The following is an 8,170-nucleotide window of genomic DNA, read 5'->3' on the forward strand; positions in this document are numbered from 1 at the left end:
AATACCATGAGTAAAAGTACACATTAGGCATCAGAATGGCCCCTTTCAAATGGTGAGAAGCATTTTGATGGTGTAGCAGGTGGAGGTGGGGTCATTTCAATTGCTTTATACACTATTGGGTAGTTTAATCTACAATAATGTGTCATATTCTATAAACTGATCGTATGTTATGAATGTAAAATCTTAATCAGCAAAGTAACTAGTGTCTGTACTTTAAAGATAAATGTAGTGGAGTAAAAAGTGCAATATTTGCCTCTGAAATGTAGTGAAGTAGAAGTATAGAGTAGCAGAGAATGGAAATACTCAAGTAAAGTACAAGTATCTCAAAACTGCACTGAAGTACAGTAGTTGAGTATCTAGCCCCTTTCCACCTCTGCTGCAAACACTGTAATGCCTCTTAATGGCTGCTAGGGACAGACTGGAGGTGAATCAGTGAAGGTCTTCCATATTGACACTCATTAGAGGGCTCTAAAATCTATTTCATATCAGTTTTGTAATGTGATGTGTGAGATTCTGCAAAATGAATATGTTCCCCGTGAGAAATAAAGTTTTCTACAGCTATAGCTATTTTTTTTTCTTGTATAAAGAACATAATAACGTTGCTAACATCAGTCTCTGGCACGATTGTGTGAAGTAACTCCAACACCCTCTCTTAGCATTAGCTAGGACAGACCAGTGCCCACGCCTGTGTGCACCCTTGATTGAATTACCTCTGTACAGTATCTGGCATCAGTTTAGAGGGAAAGCTTGGCCAAGCAATCTGCAGTCAATTTCACACTAAATGCTCCATGTGCTGTGGGGTAAAACGACACATTTGATTCTTTTACCAGAAGCTTCTCCCTCAGGGCGTCAAGGCTACAGTATTTCTTGCACTGGATGGTTACGCAGGGGGCTTCTCATCATATGTGTCCCCTGTCTCTCATCCTCCTACTTCACCTTTTTATAGTTTCAGCGCTCTTTATAGCTGCACCTCTTCAGATCTGCAGCCCCACTCCATTAGGTTTTAACAGACTACCGTTAATAGCCTCTCTCTAGCCTCCTCCGCTCTGTGAGTTTGTACAATGTGAGGAGAGGCAGAGGGATTATCATCGACACAATCAACTGAGCAGGCTTCAACTGATTTATTGTTTAGAGCTGGAAGGTTGTTTCTTTTTTAGAAGCTGTCATTTGTCATTTAAAAAAAAATCCCTCTCCCTCGTACTGTCTTCTGTGTTTGGTGGATTTCACAACTTTTCAATGTGGCCTCTCTAACTCCATTACAGTTACTGATTTTCTCCCAGAGGCCCTTTTGACAACACAGGGAGAAGGGTGAGAACAGCTGCTCTCAGATAAAGATGTGCGCATGACCATGTAGACATTTATCTAAAGCTATTAGCATGTTTGTACTGTAACTGTGGAACTACATTTTGGTCTTGTCATCATCTGTTGTCTTGCTATGATGGATTCCGTGGATGGATTGCAATAATGAAGGCTTCCTCCGCCTTGCATGTGAATCACTAGCTGGAGTGCCTTGTATTTTCCTCTATAAAATGAACCAAGATTGCTTAAGTACCCATGAGCAAGACAATAAAGCCCAGCCTGCTGTAAGTGCGGAATATGCAGAAGCACTGTTTATGCTACTTTATATGCTTAGTATTCATTGGAAAATAAAGAGATCTTTTCTTATATGCTTTGCGTCCCTACAAGTCCAGGGTTGATGAATGGCCGCCCATTTAACAGTCATTAAGGACACCGTGTGGATGGGTTAGGAGTGACAGTTTCATCCTCCCCGGAGAAACAATTGAAGAATGAAAGTGGAAAGCTTCCTCCCACAATGCCATACATCTTTAAAATATCTTTCCCTGAAGTTATGAAACATAGAGGTCTGAAATCTAAAAACACCTGGGCAACCAAGGGCCTAGTGCTTATGGTCATTTAAAAAATACCAGCATTCGTTTTTTCCACGCGTTGTTTTGCAAGCAGACATTGCCATTAGTCAGTGGCCTTTGTCTCACTGCGCTGCCAAACTCTTCAGTTGAGCAGTGATGAGTTTGTCGCCCGAGTGTAGGAGGTCACCATGTGGCCTTCCATCTGCTCAGTGGTGAGGAAGATCAATAATGATGATGCTCTCGCAGAGGTGGACGGCTCAGAACTTAATGGGTCAGTTTGCGCAAATCACAAAAAGCATATCTGAACAGTAATCATCAGACTTTGTGGCCTCCAGTAGAAGGCTACACTAGCGTTATTGATCCGCCTCCATGTACACTCCCTTTCCCAGAACATGTATAGTAGCACTCATGTGCCTAATGATGGCAGTCCTGAGCTTACCCTGTCCTGGAAATGAGAATATATGGCATACTTGGCTGAAACATGTAATGACTATGCCATAAACCTAGATATAAAAGGAGTGAAAGATGAACACAAACAGAGGTTAATAGCTTGCATCTAACATGGTGAGCTGAAAGCTTTTGGGCTGTCTCCATACACACATTTGAATCAGGTACCTATAGTACTGCACCTGGCCAGGAAGGTCATCATGAGCTTTTTAGCCATGCTAGCGGCGATCAGTCCTCCGCCCGATTGAGAAATATCTCTATAATTTGAATAGATCGCCATGACATTTCTACAGAAATTCATGGTCTGTACATCTAGAGGATGGATTCAAATGACTTTGGTGATCCCCTGAGTTTTAGTGCAACCATAAGGTTGATATGTTTGGTATTTAGTGAAATATCTTATTGGATAACTATTGGATAGATAACCCAGAAATTTGGTGCAAACATTCATGGTCCACAAGCAAAAATAAACATTTCTACTTATTCAGTGAAATATTAGCATCTGCAAGATGGATTGGCACAACATTTGGTCAGATAGTAATGGTTCCCAGACAATGAATCCCAGTGACTTTGCTGATTCCTTCTATTGCTCTGGCGCTACCAGGGGGTTGATATTTGTAGTTTGAAATGAAATGTCAACTTTTGAATGGATTGTCACGAAACTTGTATCAGACATTCATGTATCTCTCAAGATGAGTTGTAATAACTTTCATGCTCTAATGCCATCATCAGGTCCATGACCAAACGCCTGCAAAGCGACATTCCCATCAGCTCTGCTTTGTGTTTGGTGCTAATGAGCGAATGTTAACACGCTAACATGCTAAACTGAGGTGTAAACATTATACCAGCTAATCCCCTGCATGTTAGCATTGTCACTGTGAGCATTTTACCACGCTGACATTAACGTTTAGCTTAAAGCACGCAAAAGTACAGCCTCACAGAGGTGTGGCTGAAGACTCTTGTCTTGTAAAGTATCCTTGAACATATATGAGGCCGCTCACATGGTTGACAATGACATTTCTGAGTAACTAACATGTCCTGAAAATAAGAATATATAGCGGGCCTTACTACTACTTATGTAGTAACTTTGTCATCAGCCTAGAAATGGCTTGTGTGAAGTGAGAGGCACAAGAGGTTAATAGCTAGCGACAAAATGGCGGATTGAAAGCTTTTTGGCTTTCTTTATACCTACAATACGTCGCCAGGAATGTCATCATGGGCTTTTTGCAAATGCTTTGTTAGCGTCACACTACAGAGCTGAAAAACCCTTTAGCTTGACGTTAGCCTGACGTTAAAAACTGGATAGGGCATCAAAAATGGGGATCTTTGCTGATCAGATAAGGTCTGTAACCACTCCCCTCTCCACCTCCAAATCCATTTTTAACCTGCAGTGTGTTTTCACAAGCAGCATCCTGTAACTTCCTATCCTTCATCACTTTTTCCACAATGCTATATATTGACTCTGCCGGTACGGTATATTGAGAGATTTTCTATCGGTGGCTGTTGTCAACCATAATCTGAAACAACTTCCTGCCTGGAGCTCTCTGCTGAGTCCTAGTTTGCCCACTATTGAACCAGTCATGAGAGAGAGAGAGAGAGAGAGAGAGAGAGTGACAGAGCGAGAGCCAGTCAGACAGACAGACAGAGACAAATAGAAAGGAGGTTTCCCCTTTGCTGAGTTTGAGCCATTCAATAGTTTGTTGGAGCTCCACTGTCATGTTTTCATTGATGCGACCCTACGAGCAGCAAAGGCCTTCTCTGCTTCCACTCACTCCAGCTGACAAATAATCCAGGTAGGTTTGCCTTTTCATTTTGTCATATTGTCTTATCCTGTTTTTGTTTTTTCTCTCTCCGTCTTTCTGAGCTCTCCCGTCTGAACTCTTAACAGCGCCATTTCATTTTCTCAGCCTGTGAGAGAGTGTGAGAGTCAGTGATGGCAGTTCAGTTCCTCCTAGTTGTTTTTTTTTCCTTCCTCAGCTCCAGGCCTAGCAAATGTAAATGAAGGCAATACACTCAGTGATGTGTTGGGAAAACACAACTAGTGTAGGCACTCTGGAGAATATCAACTGCAGAATGATATTCCTCTGATGTAAATAGGCCTATGACAGCAAATACTGATGTCTTTTGACTGTGAAAATGTCAATCTTTTTCAGTAACAGTAGTGTGGAGCTGTAGACACTGTTTGCTCCTCATATTAGAGAGGGTGTGATAGATCTGAGTTTGTGGATTCAGTGTAAGGCAGTAGCTTTGTCAGGGTTTGAGTGTTTAATTCAAAAAAATCACACAGTAGCATGCGGCCATTTAACACACGTTAAATACGCGTGTTTATTTCTGCAGAACCCAGCAGTGAACAGTTTCATGTGACACCATCCTCTTTAGTGGGGAAATAAAGTTTGTTAAACAGACTTTTAAAAACTTTCCGGAGAAGTTGATGAGACGTGCAGCGATGTCTTTAAACTTACTGAAGTGCTAATGAGCACCACTTATCCTAATAACTCTAATCTCTCTCTCGCTTTCTTCTCCACACACACACACACACACACACACACACACACACACACACACACACAAAATTACACAGACAATTTAATATATCAGAAATAGCACTTAAAGTTTTAACTAGGCCTCAGACATCTGAGGTACTTGAATGTGTATGTGTGTGTGTGTGTGTGTGTGTGTGTGTGTGTGTGTGTGTGCTTGTCTATGCAGTATAGTATGTAGCTAAATGTGTGTGATCTCGGCGGGGGCTCTCGTGACTAACAGGTTAATGATTGTTTAGTGTGACTGTGCATGAATGTGCTCGATTTGTAAACTGCAAAATCTAAATTTAATAGAACAGGTATAATCTCATTATCTCACCACACTGGCAGATGTTTCCGATGTTAAAGGCTAACTAACTAGACAGAATGGCCCGTTGGTGTTTGACTTGTCTACATTTGTGTGCACACTGACAGAGAACATGAACACATTATCCCGTGTGCACGTTTATGTGTGAGTGTGTGATGTGTGTGCAATGTCTCTATTAAGCGGTGTGGGGGTTTTGGAGGCAGGGGCGAGCCCATCGATCGGGCCGTGTGAAGGGGGGGGGGGATTTGCCTGCAGCTCTCGCTCCAGCTGCCCACTGGGTGTGAAGGACACTGATGTGACAGCACTAATTACAGAGGCAGGAAGCCAGCGCTACAAACATTCACAGCAGCAGCTCAACCAGGCTCTGCTGGGCTAAACCCCATCCTCCACCGGCCACTTTACACCTCTCATCCCTCCGGGGTGGGTTGTGTTTCAAGAGTGTCATGCCAAAATGAGATATTATCCGCAGAGAGTCAAGTGAAAAGAAGCACTGCTTTGACTTACAGGATATAGAAACCAGACGTGCTCGGAAACGACAGGACAAACTCTGTAGTGAAACAGAAATCAAAAAACCCAGATCTCCCAAACTCCGATCTTTTATTTAAGTAACACTACATATGCGTTAGCATCAAAATTTACTTCAAGTATCAAAAGTAAAAGTAACCATGAGGCAGAATGTCTCATTTCAGAATAATATATTATATCACTGCATTAAAATGAATGTGTAAGCAATGTTGCAGCTGGTAAAGGTGGACCTATATTCTATTACTGTCTATACTGCCGGGTATCTTAATCCATAACAATACATCATCATCTATTAGGTGATTTATATTTTGGAGTAATAATGTAAATCTGCAAAGTAACTAAAACTATCAAATAAATGTATTGGAGTAAAAAGTACAACATTTGCCCCCAAAATGTGGTGCAGTAGAAGTAAAGCATTTAATGGAAATACCCAAGTAAAGCACAAGTACCTCAACATTGTGCTCAAGTACAGCACTTGAGTAAACGTACGTGGTACTGACTGAATGAATGAAAAAAAACATGATTTCCACATAAAAATCCTCAAAAAGGCATCTACTCCTTCTTGCTCATTAAAAATTCCAGAATATATGAATATGCAAATGTTAATTTAATTTAATGTTGTTAACATTTTCCTGTTGGACACAAGATGTCCATTCTCAGTGTGTGTGCACTGGTATGTGCACTCAATTTTCCACATCACACTTGTTGGACAGGAAACAACATACGGAGGGGGACTTTTATAGTCTTGTTGTTGTGACAAGTTATTTATTTAAACCTGCATCAATAGATTACTTTGTCCACTTGGGAGCAGCACAACAAGTTGTAATAAAACATTGACATATTATCACCTTATTAAAGAATATTTTGTTTGCTAACATTATGTTTCTGGCCTCCTGACAAATGTTAATTTCAAAATTCACTCTTCTTTTAGCTATGTTTTGGTCTCCACCAACTCCTGCGGAAATATCTCTTTAGCTGCCACATGCTCCACTATGTTCCCAAGCTAGTTGCTAACTTTGACTGTCTGCTGTTTGGTGCTGAGCAGGCAGCTTACAGTGGGTGTATTTATCTTTTGACGGGTTAATGCAAAGAGTGAATCAGTAAGGTTGCTAGCCGTAAAACCAAAACAATGTAGCAAACAAGGCTTAAAAGCTCCGTAGCGCTGAAGGGACTGCAGAGTTGGGTGAGTTTTTTGTCTGGGTTCATCAATATGGTGACACCTTTCACTTTACCAGTCATTTGATCCCTTATTAAGATAAAGAAAATATTGATTAGTGCAGCTTTAAGTTTGCCCATATGCAATCCTTCAGTATACGTATGGACATAATAATCTCATATTGTACTTCAGTCTGGCAGTGTGCCAGCCACAGCAGGCAGTTTAACATGTCCCAGCAGAAAAAGCACAGGTGAAATTCATAACACTAAGAACTGCATTGTGCAGCAAACAAATATAATAACTTCAACACTTTCAGGGTCCTGGTACTGTGCATGCTAGTTCTCAGCTGTGGAAAAGGTCTGTAGTTAATAAAATAAAACTACTTGTTTAGAGTAGTGGCTTTAATCTCCATATTTTTGATGTAAGTACTTCAAATGACTGTGTAATGTGAAAGGTTATTTTGGTTCAGTCTCACCGTTCTCACCGGTCCCGTGTCCAGCAGCAACAGGCAGATGTTTTAAGCAGCCACATTTTAAACCCCATCGTACACAAGGTGCCCCGCATCAAACGGCAGACGGGAAAAGTCACTAAAAGGAGATTGAATAATGGCTTTACATTTGTTTGGCAGCCACAAACACAACATGCTCCAGATGAATGCTAGCACATAAGCCGTAATAACTTTGTAAGGTCATGGCGTGGCAGGGCTGTGTGCCTGCCGGCTTGTTTTGAAGTTTCTCCCCCCAGCATGGATTAATGCAGCTTTAAATATTTTATGCTACCACCGCTAACTTAAGGCCAGCCTACTAGACATGTTTCTTTAAACGCACGAGTTGGTTCTGAAACTGAACAATTTGTGTATGACTGCATTTATTTCGATTGTCCTCTGTCCACTTCTGATCTATACTGTTGTGGACACACTTGCATCTGTGAAGTGCGGAAATAACACAGATTCCACTTTATTCACTGACAAATTGCCAATCCTCACATTGTGTCACAGGCCTGGCCTCGCGCATCTTTCACTCCTCATAGACGTAGAGGCAAACCCACATTGCAAACTTCATCTAGCCTGCAATTACAGTACTGTAAATAATACTGTGAATGTATATAGTCTCTCTAACCTCTCTCCAGCTGGAACAGGTCTGGCCTTAAACTTTGCTGGTGGCGTCCAATGTGTGAACTGGTGCCACGTGCAATAAGTTATCCTTTAATTATGCACATTTCCATCGACTTGACCTCCCTTTTAATTATTTTCCCATTGATCTGTAACCAACATGCAGGTCAGTGAACAAGAGCTGCTGCTGCTGGAGGCTCACATACCAGAACTAGA

Source organism: Enoplosus armatus, chromosome 4, assembly GCF_043641665.1.
Source record: "Enoplosus armatus isolate fEnoArm2 chromosome 4, fEnoArm2.hap1, whole genome shotgun sequence".
NCBI lineage: Eukaryota > Metazoa > Chordata > Actinopteri > Centrarchiformes > Enoplosidae > Enoplosus > Enoplosus armatus.